General features: G+C 50.4%; 1 protein-coding gene across 1 annotated transcript in view; it reads right to left on the bottom strand.

Moving 5' to 3' along the window:
* PIK3R5 (phosphoinositide-3-kinase regulatory subunit 5) overlaps positions 1-14,730 on the bottom strand; it is a 74,465-nt gene extending 59,735 nt beyond the window's left edge. The window contains exon 1 of the mRNA XM_058283491.2: positions 14,581-14,730. The gene's annotated coding sequence lies outside the window, so the exon portion shown is untranslated. The remainder of the gene's footprint in view (positions 1-14,580) is intronic.
* Between the last annotated feature and the right edge of the window lie 438 nt (positions 14,731-15,168).

Genomic DNA, 15,168 nt, shown 5'->3' with positions numbered 1-15,168 from the left:
GTACATTTACATTTGCTCTACAAATAATTTCTATTAAATTTTTAAATTTTGATTTGCAAGGCATAATCACAGATGTCATGAAGGAGAGAAAAGAGAGGAAGGTAAAGGGACTAGTATGACTTCTTGGGATGTGTGTAGATATGGACGTAAGGTCCCCAAATAAGAGTGGATCCAAAAGAATGAGAGTGAGTTTGTCATGAAAGCAAGACTTAAGAAAAATGCTAAGGACATCAAAAAGGGAGCAGAGAATTCTTTTCAGTGCCCAAAGCAGGAGCGATTAGGCTAATTGCTTGGGACAGATGGGGCAAAAGTTATAGGTGCCTCAAAGAAAGCAGAATTCTTTGTTCCACTACTATTTTGCATTCATCTTTGATAGCAAAGATAATGGTTATCCTATTGGAAAGTATGACTCAGAGGTGGTTTCTTAAGCAAATACGTATTGAGGGTCTATTATTTTGGGGGATTTTACTTGGCAAGTGGGGTCCAGAAATCTCAAGGAGCTCATGATCAGAGAAGCAGATGGGAACCTGAACATTCAGTGTGGTAGAACAGTGAGAAACAAAACAGGGAACCCACAAGACAAAGGGCAAAAGACTTGAATACACACTTCACAAAAGAGGATATCCAAATGGCCAATAAGCATATGAAAGGTGCTCCATTTTATTAGTCATAAGGTAAATGCACAGTACAACCACAATATGATACCACTACACACCCGCAAGAATGGCTAAAACGAAAAAGATGGACAACACTTGAGCATTTGTGAGGATATGAAGCCACGTGAGTACCCACACCTGCTGGTGGGAGCATAAAATGATACCGCCAGTTTCCGAATACAAAACCATTTGGTGGTGCCTTGTAAAGCTGAGCCCAAGCTTGCCACATGACCCAGCAATTCCATTCCTAGGCATATACCCAACAGATATGTACATGTCTACCAAAGGATGTGCTCCAGAATGCTGAAAACAGCACCATTCACAATCACCTTCATGCTCAAAGCTACCCACTGTGTTAGCTGTCCCAGTGGAGGTGCATATGTGGCAGGTGCAATAGGAGCTGGGAATTTCTCCTGAGATGACTCTTCAGGAAGCAGGAGCTGGCCTGGGGATTCAGGGTGATGGGGAAAACAGACAGAGGCAAAAGGCATGGCCCACGTGGTTCTTTTAGGAACGATCCCACCTTGCTGGAGGGTGAAGCGTGGCATGGAGCATGTGGAGAGGTGAGGCTGCATGAGGTGGGGGCAGACCGGGAATGGCCTTCCATGCCGGCTGAGTGGTTAAGGGTCCATGCAAAGGCCAAGTGCCTTAGGGGCAGAAGACCAGGCCAGCAACAGAGGGGCAGGCAGAGCAGAGGAGAAGGGTGCGCTGTCGAGGGAGCTGAAGTTGGAGAGGATGCCCCTCTGCTTAAAATGAGGTTAGGACTTGCAGATGAGGATAAATATACTCAGAGTCATAAAGAAACCTGAGGTTGTGAAAGGGAACTGGTACTGGTAATCTCTGAACAATTGGAGAAAATGAAACATAAGGGAGGTGTGGGGAGAAAAGAGAGAGAAAGGGAGACAGGGAGATTAGAAAAGGCTTATCCTACGTTTTGAAAAGAGAAAGGTAGAATTCTGAAAACTACAATCAGAGCTCAATGCCCACGGCAACATTCTCTCCAGAGGCCATTGGTGAACACTTCAGAAAGGATGCAGGGAGCACCGGGGGTTAGGATGGAGTCACTGCTAAACAGGTAACACAGGAAAATGCCATCAAAATAGCACATCTGAATTTCAGTAGGTCTTGCCGTAGTCTCAGGACAATGCAGAATAATGTGAGCTGAACCATAACACAGTCGGGGGGATTCACAACTGGCTTAAAGGCCTTCCCAAAAGGGTGCTGAACAATAGAAACCTCTCTCCTAAGAGGCCAGAGAACTGTTTGGGCCTTTAGAACATGCCATTTTTTACTAATGGTTTTCAATAGGGCTAAGAAGGCAAGATTACTCTTTAATAGAAAGGATGAGGAACATTCCTATAACAGCCAAGATTCAAAAAGATCTCAAGCTAGTAGAGTTCAAGCGTGGATGAGAAGACTCCTTATTGGCCTTCTATATCCACTCTCCTTGTTCGATAGTAGTAGAATATTTAGAAATTTGAGATGACAAATTTCCAGATTTTCTTGTAGCATAGCCATCTGACTCTATTCTGGCCAATGGACTATGAGGAGAAGTTGGTGCGTGAAACTTTTAAAAAGAATAAGCATGCCCTCCCCTTCCTTTTCTTCCTTTCTTGTTAGCTGGAATGCAGATGTGATGGCGATAGCTAGGGCAATCATCTTGGACCATGAGATGAAAGCTAAATGTTGAGGGAGGCAGAGCAACAAGATAGAAGGAGCCTACGTTCCCAACCTGTGGAGCTGTCATGTAAATCTGGGTCACTTATGCTCAGACTGTCACATGAGAGAGAAATAAATTTCAATCTTTAAGCCACTGCTATTTTGAGTCTCTCCAATACAATGGACAAACCATAAAATAATTGGTATTTCAGTCAACACTGAGTTATCTATACAAGGAAACTGCATTTTTGTTTATCTGTCCCTCTGTCATTTAGATACTGCTGGCAGGATTTTCACCACATTTGTAGAGTACATTTAGCGGTCTGACTTAAACTAGAGCCCTCCTTGTGGGGATACCTCAAAAGAGTTGCAGTCAACCACCAGAAAAGCAGCAGAATTTAAAAATATGTCATGCACAACTCTGTCTCTGGTTTGAGTTATTTAAAGAAGGTTAGGGAAGTGCATTTGGCTCAACTGATAGAGCGTCTGCCTACCATATGGAGGGTCCAGGGTTCAAACCCCAGGCCTCCTTGACCTGTGTGGAGCTGGCCCATGTGCAGTGGTGATGTGTGCAAGGAGTGCTGTGCCATGCAGGGGTGTCCCCCACGTAAGGGAGCCCCACGTGCAAGGAGTGCACCCCGTAAGGAGAGCCACTCCTCGCAAAAAAAGTGCAGCCTGCCCAGGGTGGCGCCGCACACACAGAGAGCTGACACAGCAAGATGATGCAAAAAAAAGAGAGACTGATTTCCTCTGCTACTGACAAGAATCCAACTGGATAAGGAAGAACACACAGCAAATGGACAAGGAGAGCAGACAACGGGGGTGGGGGAGGTTTGAGAGAAATAAAATTTAAAAAATAAGTAAATAATTAAAGAAGGTTAGATTCCAAGGAACAGAGAGTCTACAAGTTCAAGCAAGATAGTCCCATCCACCTGCCCCATGGGATCTAAGTCCCCTCTCAATTAGAGGCAGAGTGGGCACCACCATCCCAGAATCCTCAGGATTTGGGAATGAACGATGGACTAGAGTAGACTTACTGTTATGCTACGATAGACTTACTGTGATTCTAGCAATGGGAGAACTTTTATCATTGGTGTGGAGGCAGTGGCCTCCAGAGGTTCTGAGGGGAAGAAGGGGGAAAAAAGATGGAACATGGGGGCATTTCCAGGATATTGGAATTGTCCTGAATGACGTTGCGATGACAGATACAGGCCATTCTATAGCTTGTCATAACTTACAAAATTGTGCGGGAGAGAGTTTAAACTACAATGTAAACTATAATCCACATTTAGTGGCAATGCTCCAATATGTCTTCATCAATTGTAACAAATGTACCACACTAATGAAGGATGTTATTAATGTGGGAAAGTGGGGGAGGGGGGAGGGACTGGGGCATATGGGAATCCCATACACTTTTTATGTAATGTTTATGTAATCTAAGTATCTTTTTAAAAATTATTTTAAAGTATATTAAAAATAAATAAATAAAGAAGGTCAGGCACTCTTCTGAGCAAGCTGGGTTGGTCAGCTGGTCCTGGCATAGTTCAAGCTGAGAGGGTATTTTTGAGTACATGAATCAGAGATGATCTCTTATTGGTCAATAAGAAGGTACCGTGAGAGTAAATTATGTGCAACATAAAATGTATTCTCCTTAAGAAATATAAAACAGTTAAGTGGAAACTAATGTTCCTAGCTACATCTACTGAGCAAGTCTTAGGAGTAAGAGAGCCCACAGGAAAGTGGACGTGGCTCAATGGATGGAGTGTCCACCTACCATATGGAGGGTCCAGGGTTTGATCCCCAGGGCCTCCTGACCCCTGTAGTGAGCTGGCCCACGTGCAGAGCTGCCGCACACAAGGAGTGCCGTGCCATGCAGGGGGGAGCCCCACACGCAAGGAGTGCCTCCTGCAAGGAGAGCCGCCCCACGTGAAAAAAGCGCAGCCCGCCCAGGAGTGGCGCCTCACACATGTAGAGCGGACACAGCAAGATGACGCAACAAAAAGAGACGTAGTTTCCTGGTGCCACCAAGGATGCAAGCAGATACAGAAGAACACACAGCGAATGGACACAGAGAGCCGACAACGGGGGGGGGGGGGGGGGGGCGGGGGGAGGGGAGAGAAATTTTTAAAATAAATCTTAAAAAAAAAAAATGACAGCCCATAGAAGAAACCCCATCCTCAAGGGAGCTGGATGGCTGGGGCCCTGAGCCCTGAACCCAAGGGGGAACAAACTGCTGCCATCATCACCCAAGGACTGTGGCCCCAACCCAGTCCCTTTGGCATTTGAAAGTAGGGTGCATGCATCACATGTGCTCCATCTTTTGAACACCTCTTGGATCCCCCATTCACTAGAAGGAACATGAAGTAGCCCCTTTCTGGAGGCTGGTATTGGGATGCAGACAGCAGGGGCCTCTGGGTATAAGCTCTTGTTCTTGGGGGTGCTGTGCTGGTGGCTCCAGGCTGGTAGGCAGAGGCAGGGAGGGCAGTTTCAGCTCCCTTGGTCCATTTCTCAGTGTGCATGGAGAGGGGCATCCCTACTCATCATGGAGGAACCCCAAGTTGGCATGTGAGGTGTCTCTGTCCTCGGAAATCTTTTCCACTGCTTTCTCCTGCCCCCAGGAAGCCCTCTCCCTCTTCTCCAAAGCATAAATCCCCTTCCAAAAAATAAAGAAAAGAAGGAACCTCGTTCTTGCTAACCCTAATCTACACCCCTGCTTAAAAGTGACAGGAGGGTGTCTTCTTGCTCTGAGGTTCCAAATTAGACTCGGGCCTCTTTTGTGAACAATGCTTTGTAAGTTGAAAAGAATAGTTTGTGAATTAATAATACTTATTATTTATTTGCTTTCAATAAACACACACACACACATACAAAAAAAAAACACAAACACCTGAGTCGTGCAGCTACCTTGACCACCTCCAGGTATCAACTGGACCAGGTATCAACTGGTGATCTTTGAAGAATCCCCAGAACTCCCCCCCAACTGCTCTTTCCCCCCCTCCTTCAGAAAACACAGCTCCTGATTGCCCCATGCCTGGCAGGGGTAGGCGGGACAGGAAGCCCCTCTGCCTTGTAAACACTGTGTTGCAAACAGACACTTCCCCAGGTTCCTACAAAGAAGCTGTCACCAGACTGGGAGTGGCTTGTTTGGGGAAGGCTCTCCCCAGGGCTTCCGCTGCAGTCAGACTTAGAGAAAGTCTCATCTTAATCTTACTACACCGAAGAGCTGGATAAGGATTTCCAAGGAGAAGAGACTCAGCATCCGGAGGTGGCCAGGGCCTCTCGGAAGCTCCTTGGGTGTAAAGCAGACCAGAGGAAGAAGGCATCTGCTTGTCCCATACTGGATGGTAAAGACACAGGTGTCTGGAGCCTCCTCAGATGCCCAAGCGAGGCTAATGTGGTCCCAGGGTGGGGAAAGATGATTGAACCCTACAAAGAGCTCATCTAGAGATGGTATTCTCTACCATCTGAGGCTGAGGTCAGGACTCCTTGGAGCTGGTTGTCCATCCAGGCAATCATTCATTCAACAAACACTTATTGAACACCACCAAATGGCAGGGCCCTGCTGGGCACTGGGGAGTTGGCGCTGAACAGAATGGTGGGGAAGTGTTTCTCCTGGAGGCGAGGGTGAAGATTCATGGAGAAAGGAGTGGCACCCAACTTTGAAAACTGATCAAAACACCAAGGACTTTGGACTTCCCCTATGTGGTGGGATAGCATCAAAGGCTTCTGAACAGGGGAAATGGTGATGAAGTCTCCTTTTCAGGAAGAGTCTACCGGCCCCGAAAGCCCATCAGCAGGTGCCTGGTGATGAAGGCCACGTTGAAGGGCTGAGAGGACAATGGGGAAGTGAGAGAAGCAAAAACAATGGGGAAAGGAAACACCATCAAAACTGGCTGGAGAGTGGAGAACAAGGAAGATGGAAGGCTCAGAGATGACTCCCAAGCCGGGAGTCTGGTTTCACCAGACACAGAGAGGGGGAAGTCAGCAGAGGAAGCCTGCTTTGTGGAGCAAGAATTAGGTTTGGGACATGGTGTTTAAGTTGAAATAAGGCATCCAAGTGAAAATAACCGGCACGTTCTTATAGACAAAAGTTTGGGCAGGTGAGATAAACCTGTCTGGAGATGGCAAGAAGAGGAATCACAGGGGAATGATAGGATTTGGAGGTAAAAAGAGATCCAGAAGAGGCTACCATAGAAGCCAACACAGGGAAAAATTCCAGGTGAGGCAGTTGGGCATCAAATGCTATAGAAATGTCAAATAAAGATGCAGGTTGGAAGAGGCCATTGGAATTTGCCATTGCAAAGCCACCAATGACCTCAGAGGAAACTGTCCAACAGAGAAGCATGGGTTCCAATGGGGGGGAGGGGGGCTGCCACAAGGTCCCCTTAGGTCCTCCTTAGGACTCACAGTCACTGGTGCCCTGCCTTATGGAATGAGCGGGCCCCTCTTGCTCAGCCCATCAGAATGGCTCCTACTAGCCTATGCTCAGAGTGCAGGCTTCAAAAATTGACAGGATGTTAGAATAATCGAGTCCATTCTATCCAGGAGGTAACAGGTTCAGAGAGGTGAGCACCAGAGAGCACACCTCCTATTCCCATCCTGCGGGCCTGCCCCTCATCTCACAGCCCCCCGGGCTCTCTGAAGCACGTTAACAGCCCAAGGCAAGCTCTGAGCTTTCACCTTCTCAAAATGAAACTCTCAAGATGTCAGCACAGAAGTGAATGCAAAAGCAAGGGCCTCACAGCTTGAAAACCCCAAGAGGCCACTGATTACCAACTCGATCTCGGGGCTGGGGGGGGCAGGGGGGTCCTGAGAGCTTATCCGTGACATCTGGACAAGAAAGTGATTCTGAAGAGGGGCTCAATTAAGCTTATTTCACCAGGGACCAGAAGGAGCCGAGACTAAGAGACCCCAGGAAAAGCCTGAACGTGGGCCAGGACATGGAGTCCAGCGGGAGGCCCGGGGTCTCTCACCATGGAAGGTCGTGGTTTCCCAACCACCCAAGCACTTCTGCTCTGGGGAAATGGGCTGTGAATCAGGGCTGTGGGATGGGTGAGGGACCTGCCCGGCTTTGGAATTTGTTTATTCAAGGCCACTGAGTTTTATAAATTCAAATGATGTCCTCAGAACAACCAAATTTTATACCACCAGGACCAGTCAGACACAGCCACTATGAGTTAAAGAACCAGAGGTTCTTAGGAAGGGAGCTTCTGACCAGCCAGCTCAGTCTCCATTTTCACAGCTATCATTTCTACAACATCTGACCTGTACTTTCCCCAATGGGGCACTCACTACCCCAAGGCTGATACGGTCTTTCTTCAAGATGTTCCTTATAGTGAGCTGAAGTCTGTTTCCTTATAATTTCCCTTCATTGGTCCCTTTTCCTTCCTGGAGAATGACCTTCCCAGAGCAGATGGTTGCCTTTTCTGAAGGACACTGTCCTTTGAATATCTGAAGACAGTCATTTCTTCTCCCTTGTCCCATCTTCCTAGAGAAAAAACATCCCTTCTTCTTTTGGTCATTTTTTGTAAGCCATCACCATCTTGGTGACACTTCTCCGTGTATAAAGTGGTTTATCATCATCCCCACTAAATGCAGCCCCCATCTGTCCTGCTCAGTATGGAAAGTGGGCCTTCCCATGAGCTGAAGGGCAGATAAAATAAGGACCAGTGGGACTTCATGACTGGCTCTTAGAGGCCAAAAATCAGCGATGCCTCAGGGGTAGCTTGAGACCACTGAATTGACAGGTGTGTACATGGGATGACTGAGGAGGACAGAGAAGATGGTTTAGGGAGGAGAGGACAAGAACTCAGCAGCATGGGCCCTAAAGACCACAGCAAGTCTTTCCAACCATCAAGGAACAAATGATGCCTTGTTCTAAAAGCTACTCCAGGGTGCAGAAGTGATGGAAAACTTCCAAAAAATCATTTTGTGAAGCCAGCATATCAAAACTTGACAACAGGGGGAAACAGATGTGGCTCAGGTGACTGGGCTCCCGCCTACCACATGGGAGGTCACTGGTTCGGATCCCGGTGCCTCCTAAAGAGGACAGCGAGCTGAAGCAACAGGCAGGCATGGCCAGCAGACACAAGAGATGCCAGAAGAAAAGAACATAATGAGAGACACAAAAAAGCAGGGAGCAAAGGTTCCCAGTGCCTCCTAAAGAAGACAGCAAGCTGACGCATCAGGCAGGTGCAGTGAGCTGGCACAAAAAATTGATGCAACAAGAGACATGGGGGGGAAAAACAGAATGAGAAACACAACAAAGAGGGAGTAGAGGTGGCTCAAGTGATTAGGCATCTCCCTTCCACATCAGAGGTCCCAGGTTTGGCTCCCGGTGTCTCCTAAGGAAACAGGGATGACGAACAGACACAGCAAGTGAAAAACACCAAGGGGATGGGTTGAAATAAATAAATAAATCTTTAAAAAAACAAAACAAAAACAACACTTGACAACAGAGGCACAGAAAAGGAAAACATAGGCCAAACTTATTGATGAGTATAGATGCAAAAACTGTAGAAAGAATCACAGCAAATCAAACCTAGCACTGTGCTAGAAGAGTACAGCACCATGTCCACATTGAGTTTATTCCGAAAACGCAAGAAGGGCTCAATAGAGGGAAGTTGATGATATAATCTGTCACAGAAATATATCACAAGGCAAAAAAAAAAAAAAAAAAAAAACCAACACAAGAATTTCCTAATAGTGGCTAAAAAAAAAAGTAACTGACAATGTTAATTTCCATTCATGCTTTATAAAAATCCACAGAAATGAGGAATTGAAGAAAACGTCTTAACACATGGCACACGTTATCTGTGGTGATTCTCAAGAACTGTGACCAGTTCCTTGGATCTTGGAACATTGCAGACATTGGCGGCAAAGAAACAGCAATTCTTGGATTGTTGCTTCTGATTCCCAGACGTTGGCTTTTCAAGGGTAGGGACACAAACACGTTTTCCCCAGTTCTCAGGCCCAGCCTTAAACTTAGGTCTCTGCTTGGAGAACAAAGCAATTCTGGTCAGGACTGCACCAGCAAAAACAATACCCTTCAGTCATCTTGAAAATGGGTTGAATCCAAGACTTGATGAGAGATCCAGAGCACACACATTGGCGTAGCCTCCTTAGACATCAGGGACCTCACCCTCCCAACAGTCTGCCTTGAGCTTTCACCAGTGCGTCCTGGCATCCTCTGACCCAATCTTCAGGCTTTCACGATCTGTCATCACCACCAGCTCACCAGTGAAAGCAGCTTCCTCCTACATGGAGTTGTGCTGGGAGGTATACCAGAAGTCAGCATAGAGAAAGTCCTCTTTTCTAGGGTGGGGGTCCTTGGTGGGCTTTGGAGATCTGAGAAGACCCTGGAATTTTAGGCAAAACTTTGAAAGAGAGAGAAAGAGAGAACAACTGTGTGTGTGCACATGGGCTTTTTTTTTTTTATGGAGGGAGATGCCCTGTCACTTTCACCAGCTTTTCAAAGGCACCCATTATCTAGAGAGAGTCAAACCTCTCCTTCAAGGACCATGAGTGCAACTAATGCAGACAACCAACACACAGCGAAGAGGCTGGCAACCTCAGCCAGGTCTCTGGGTAATTTGCCTGACATGAGTCAAAACCCCAAGCCATTCAGGAACACGTGCTCAGACCCAGACCGGGCAACGCATCGGCAGAGACATTGCGGTTCTGGGCAGACAACTTGGCGTGAAAAACGAAGGATGTGGGAACTGGATGGGTGACTTCTTAGAAGACACAGAAAGTCAGGATCTGGGGTTCTTAGCTGGACAAGAACAGGCTCCCTGATCGTGACAGGGACAGCGCTATAGAACGAAAGCCACGCAGGCAGCCAGGTGGAGTGTTATTCGGAGGGGACATCAGGGCTCAGGTTCAGGGGGCTTGTGCAAGCAGCTCACAGCAGCACCGAGACACTGAGACACGCTCTTTGAGGATGGCCAGTGAAAAGGACAACGGAGGCCACCTGTAAGGTCTTTCTGACCTTCACGCCCAGAAGCTGGACTCTGGAAAATGGGGGGCGGGGGAGTCCCCCGACAGACACTTGGCGGAGGACTTGCCAGCCAATTATCCCAGAGAATTGTTGAAAGGAATACACAAGAGAATGCTCTCAAAGAGCCCTTAGGATATGCTAAGTGTTAGATAGCTTTATTATTTTCTTTTCATTTCGTATCTTTCAAGTCTCAAGGATGACTTCTTTAAGGAAGGCTCTTTCCCTAACCCCCAAACTATATTAGACCTCCTTTACATAATTCTCCCAACTGCCATGAAACCAGACTTGTGTCTAGTGTCTTGCCCACTAGACTGTAATTTCCTTGAGGGCAGGACCATTGTCTTGCTAGGTATCCTCAGAGCCTAGTACGTGCAGGGCACACAGAATATGCCCAATACAAGCACGCTGAATTGAACGTGAGGGGTTAGAAAGGGGCCACAGAAAGCATCTAGCGTGACATTTTCATCTTACAGTTGGGGAAATGGGCACAGACTGACCCAAGGTGGCCAGGCACCTTGTAGCAGTGAGGCCGAAACTAGGACTCTGCGTGATGCAGAGCCCTAGAAGCCACCCTCACACCCCAACCCTGCCCCCAATAAGGAAACCACATGAGCTTATTTCCTTAGGTCAACAACAACAACAAGACTCAAGAGGACATGAAAATAGCAAGCACACCCCTCCCTCCTGACCCCACCTCTACCCACCTACTCCACCCCGTCCGGCTTTCAAGAAGCTTCCACGGTTGTTGTGTGTGGACTTGTGGACTGTGAGGTGCTGGGGAGTTTCATGGTGACAGATGAACAACAGGTGGCTCTGGCGACTCTGCAGGCCAGGGAGATGAGTGCTATGGCAGGAGAACATAAAAAGCAAGGCAGGGACAGAAGGAAGGGGTGGTCAGTGCGGTGGGGCGAGGGCGCGCATCAGGGGGAACTTCAGAGGACGAGGTTGAGCTGGGCATGGAAGGACGAATTGGCAGGTCAGCAGACAGACGGAGGGAGGGAGGGCAGTCTTGGGAGAAGAGCCGGCCTGTGCAAAGGCACAGAGTTTGGAAATAGCCTGGTGTGTTCGGGGACCAGCGGGAGCCCAGGGGCCAAGCAGCAGGAGCTGAAGCAGGAGGGGTGGGCCTGGTTTGGTGGTGAGGGGCCTCAGCGTTCATGCTAAGGCTGGAGGGTAACGGCAGCTGCGAAGGGTTTTAAGCTGAAAAGCAATGGGCTCCGATTTCTTACATCATCTCCGAGGAGTGGGGGAGGCAGGAAGAGAAGGGAGGGAGGCTGGAGGCAGGAGTCCTCTATGAGGCCAAACTCTACGGCTCCAAACCTACCAATTGGCAGTGACATTGGACTGCCAGGTGTACCTTTCTACAGCAGTACCTTACTTATCCAGAAATCACTTGACAGGTAACCCCAACTATCTAGAGCCAAAGGACAGGAAAAAAAAAATCACAGCTAGTCATAAATCAAGTTCTCAAATGCGGGTCCGAGAGGCACAGATGTTCCATCCAGGAGAGGCTGCCTCTTGGGCTTGGTGCTCCCTGATTAGGAGCAAACGCTGGAGCCAGCCCAGGCTTGGCACTTTCTAGCTATGTGGCCTTGGCCTCAGTGTCCTTGTATATAAAATGGGTACAGTACTTGTAACTACTTCAGAGTGTGCCTGTGAAGATTAAAGGACATGACGCACAGTGGCCAACACCAAGAAATCCCTGCTAAAGTGGAAAAAAGCAAAGAAAAGAAGGATGAGAGAGAAGAGACAGCAAATGTACCCTGAGCACACCAAGGCACCAAGAAGAGTGGCAGGCTAGAATAGTTTGATATTTTCAAGGAATGATTAAATCATACCCAATGCGCTCTATTTATAATGACAAGCAACACATTGTACAAAGATTTCCTTTACAACATGGATCTGATGAGACGTTTTGGCATTTAAGAAGTAAAGCTACTAGAAAAATCAATGTATACAAATTCACTTATGAGAATGACATAATTCTGGGTGCACCCGTGTACATCTAAAGCATCCAAAAGGTTTGTCAAACATACATCATATTTAATAGAATCTAAGGTGCCATCAATTCCAAGATTGCATCTTTATTCGGTGTTCCACCGAATAAAAAAAGAAAAGCTATATTGGAGAAAGCTATATTGGAGCCCACTGTAATCACAAGATGCTGTAGATGATGAGATTCATCTTGATTTCAGGGTCATTAAAATGTGAAAAACATGCATCTTCAGATGGATGGAATATTTTCCTATGTAACATATGTTTGCTTTGAGAGTATCTTAAGTTCTCTTTGGGCAGGAGTCCGATGGAGTCTTTCCTTTGGTCCCCCACCCCCTGACCCCAATCTATGCCAGAGGTTCACAAATCAAACTAAGCACCTCTCCCTCCACCCGCTGGTGATCACTCTATCTGGCCCCTCCAAAAGCTTCCTCTCTTAAGAAGCTGACCCAGGCTTCCAGCCCACCCACAGCTGAAGCCAAACAGGTCCTCTGGTGCACAGGAGCTCCACAGGGCCAGCCAGCTCAGCCCATGGGGTTGAGCCTCTTCAAATGACCATCAAGAGAGCATAGCTTGAATGCTCCTCTGAATCCAAGCGGGGACCACTCAGGCAAAGAGGCAACTGGCTCTCCTCCTCTCCACTTCTCAGCCAGCAGGCCACGAGCAATACCTGGCATGGGCCTGCGGACCAGCCTCCACCAGTCAGCTCCTTCAGAGCCCCCACCCCCTGCCTTCTCAGCCTCACCCATTCATCACCCCAAACATGCTCCTCGCCCACGGCAACCAAGTCACCTTCCACCCTATTATTCTTGAAAGCAACAAAAAAGGGGTACATAGGATGGAGGGAGGGAACGTGGGGGAGCCAGGACGGGTCTTCTTCCTACAGCTTGGGGGAGGGGAGATAATTAATCATCTCCCACCTAAGCTGGAGATAAGGGGGCTCCCAAACCCCCCTGAAGCTGAGCACACAAAGCCCCCACTACCCCCACAGTTCCAGCGGGGGAGGGAACAGGAAGAGGGAGCTTGGCCAGCCACGACTGCCCCTTGGGGTGGAGAGTCACCCCACCGTGGCCGCATGGGAAGCAAGACCCCATGCCCATTGCCTTGTTCTACAATCATCCACAGAGCTCCTTCCTTGCGCAGTCGCTTTCATCACCCTTTCCCTTTTAATTAGCCAGGCCGGCCCTGTGAGGTAGGCAGTAGAGTCCGTTTTACAGATAAGGAGACTGAGGCTGGGAGACCAGCAGGAAGGATCCCAAGCAAGGGCTCCAGCATCATCACTTAAGGAGCTTATTCAAAATTTAGGAAAATGTGGATTCCAGACCCAACCCCGGAAAGCTGTGCTGCAGGGCTTCGGGAGGATCCGTGCTTTAACAGCATTCCAGGAAAGCCAGAAGTGCAGGCGGCTCTGGGAAGCAGCGTCTGGCCAGGTGGTCCCCTGAGAAGAGGGAAGACGCAGCAGCTACTGGAAGGGAGGAAGAGTGGCGCAGGCCAGAGGGGATCGAGGAGGCAGCCTTGGCCTACTTTTCGCCCTCAGGTTGCCTGAACCCACCCCTCCTTTCTGACGGAGGCTTGTTAACTCATTTCGTACCACATCCTGCTGTTTTCATCTTGCCTTTCTTTTCCCTCTGAACAATCTCTTTCCTTCTACTGGCCTGAACTTCTCACTTGTTTATCCCAGGCCCGGGATGGGCCGACACGCGCCCGTTGCACACACACACACACGAGGCACGCAGGGACGCCCCGTGGGTGAGCGCAGGCCCCTTGCGCACGGAGCGTGCAGGTCTCGAGAACCGCAGCCACTCTCTGGGGGCCCACGCTCTCCAGGCCGGATGGGGGGAGCCTCAGGCAGGCGCAGCCACGCCCCCCCAGGTCCTGACGGCCGAAGACCCCCGCGGCCAACGCTCACCCCAAGAGCTCCTAGCCTGAGGGGAGCTGACTCCTTGACCCCGACGGCACGAGGCGGCCTGAGGAGGCGGGAGGCTGCGGACACCCTCGGACCGCACAGAGGCGTCCAGCCGCGCCCACCCAGCTAGCCACGGACCGTCACCGGGGCGACCCCGTCCATCTCCGGGGTTACTGGGAACGTGGGTTTGCGGGGCCCGGGCACCAGCCTGGGCGGCGGGCACCGTCGGCGGAGGCGGATAAGACCGCGGGATCTGTCCAGCCCGGGCTCTCGGAGCGCTCTGGCCCCGCGGGTCCCCAGCCCGCTCGCGAGGCATCTGGAGCCCCCGCGCGGGCCCCCGCCGCCGCCCCGGCCGCCGAGCCACCCACCTGCAGTCCCCGCTGGGCGCCGAGCCCCTCTCCAGCGGCGACTCGCTGCGGTCCAGGTGACCCTCCGAGCACCGCGCCGAGGCTGGAGCCGCGCGGCGGGTCTCGGCATCAGCCCAGCTCTGCGTCTCCCGCGGGGCCGTCGAACGGGGCGGGGCCGGGGCGGGGCTTGCCCGAGGGGCGGGGCTTGCCCGAGGGGCGGGGCTTGCCCGAGGGGGCGGGGCCGGGCCGTCCCGCCGGCCTCTCGCGCCACCTAGCGGCCGGGCCGAGTCAGCGAGGTGCGCGCCGGGCCCGCGCCGCCGACGAGTCCCGCCGGGGTCCGCGGAGCGTCTCCGCAGCAGCCCTCGCCCTGCGCGCCTCCGCCCTCGGGAGGACCAGGCCCTGGCGGTGCGCGGCCTCGGCCCGAGGGACCCCAGCGCCGCGCTGCAGCCTCCCCCCGGGAGTAGGTGAGGCTGGGCCGGGGGAGCGGAAGCGCGGCTTCAGGCCCGAGGGAGGGGCGGACGCAGCAGGGTAGGGGCGTGGGGTGGGGGCTTCGGGGAAGGAGGAGAAAGAGGAACCTCTGACGAGCCGCTTCCTTCTCTCTCTGCGACC

Source organism: Dasypus novemcinctus, chromosome 21 (genome assembly GCF_030445035.2).
Source record: "Dasypus novemcinctus isolate mDasNov1 chromosome 21, mDasNov1.1.hap2, whole genome shotgun sequence".
Classification (NCBI taxonomy): Eukaryota; Metazoa; Chordata; class Mammalia; order Cingulata; family Dasypodidae; genus Dasypus; species Dasypus novemcinctus.
This window is presented reverse-complemented; position numbering and strand designations above follow the sequence as displayed.